The sequence below is a fragment of the Microtus oregoni genome, unplaced genomic scaffold, assembly GCF_018167655.1.
Source record: "Microtus oregoni isolate MIOR12 unplaced genomic scaffold, Mior012 000004F_ref0000308, whole genome shotgun sequence".
NCBI lineage: Eukaryota > Metazoa > Chordata > Mammalia > Rodentia > Cricetidae > Microtus > Microtus oregoni.
Window position 1 is genome coordinate 16777523 of NW_024543063.1, and position 1821 is coordinate 16779343.

Here is a 1821-nt window from a genome sequence, read left to right on the forward strand (position 1 = left end):
TCTCTTAATAAACACACCGACAAACAAGTCTTCTACCAAGGGAGCTTGCCATCAACAAGGAAAATCAAGCAGAGAAGGCTTTCCCACAGGAAATAAAAAGAAAACCTCCCACCAGCGTCCTGCCTGCTCTAAATTACCTAGAGCACAGGCTGAACCATCCCTCATCTTCACAAACTCTCATTAAATGCTAATCCTCGATTGGTGATGTGCAAGGATCTAGCTCAAGGGAGTGCAAGAGCTGTGGTCTGTGCCCTGCAGGAACTGACAATGCAGACAGCTGTAGTTATAGACCTAGGAGAGGGGAAAAGAGGAGATTGAGCCTCTCTTCTTTCTATTCTCCATCACTGCCCCATAGCTTTCTGAATAAGCTTGACTTCTGTCTGCAAGGGTCCAAACTTATGACATTTGCTAGGCTCATTGACTTCCCTGCACATGAGAACACGGGCATTAGCCTCTCAAGGTTCTGAATATTCTTGCCCTTAGAATAAATTAGATTTACCTCTGGGTTGTTTGTCAAATCTGAAGTCCCCCTAGATGTAACTAAGCCCCCTTTGCAAATCTTCCATTTGGGATTCTTAGTTAATTTTTAACACATGTTAGAGTGGGCCCCATTCATCTTCCAAGAGTAGATTTCAAAAGAAACTGTATAGTGAAGGATCGCCTTTCCAAGGGCGCATTGCATCTTAATGTGATTTACATGTGCTTTTGTGTGTGCGTTCGAAAATGCATGTGGGCACCTCCATTCTTAATTACATGTGATGTACAACTGTGCCCATGCCAAGCAACAAGAGTTTCCTGGGCAGTCCTGAAGTTCTACACACTGTGCTAACATCCTTGTCGTTTCTTCTCTCAAACACAAGTGGAGAAGGTAAGAATGCTGTCTGCATTTAACATAGGGCAAGAGAATATGTCTTACTTCGTCTCACAAAGACGGGATTCAAACCAGCAGACTGACTCAGGGCTAGGCTCAGAACTACCACAGTGTCATGTTTCCCTAATAGAAATGTTCTTTTTAACGTTTCTCTTTACAGTCAGGCGGTGGTGTGCACACTTATAATCACAGCCCTTGGTAGGCAGAGACAGGCCGATCTCTGTGAGTTCGAGGCCAGCCTGGCCTACCGAGTGAGTTCCAGGACAGTCAGGATATGTTACAAAGAGAAACTCAGTCTCAAAAATAAAAAAAAAACAAAAGTTTCTCTTTATAAAAGTCTGTCCAGGTGATGCAGACATTCCACCAACATAAAAGATAATGACTTAAAAACAACAACAACACAAACGTCATCCCATTTACTCTGAGAAACAGGGCAGTCTCTAGAACGGACACCACCAGCTCAGTCACCTCTGTGGGACACTGACAATGAGAGATTATACAACACAGCTGTCCCACCATTGTGTTGATGCCGTTCCCAGCTCTCCAGCCGCACTCTGCCTTCACATCCATCTCCTAGGATTCAAGCTCGTAATGGTGACTTTCACCTTGAGAACCCAGCCCCTCCCCTCCCTCTTATCCTTCACAGTCTGTATCAGCAATGGATTTCCAAACAACTCTCTGGCACAACACAATTTACTTTTCTGTGTTGGTGAAGATTTATGAGATGACGAGGTGTACACCAGCAAGCAATTCCAGCACACTTGAAAATGGCTTTGCAGACAGCAGAAATCTGATAAGTCGGGGGTGGGATGCGGGGAGGAGATTCTCAGAGGGAGCATGCCCTGCCTCGCAATGTTTTTCCAACGTTAAAATCATCTTAATCTGGGAGCACCGTATTTCTTAGCTTGCAGATGTAAGCTATTGTGCAGCAATATATGATATGCTTAAAT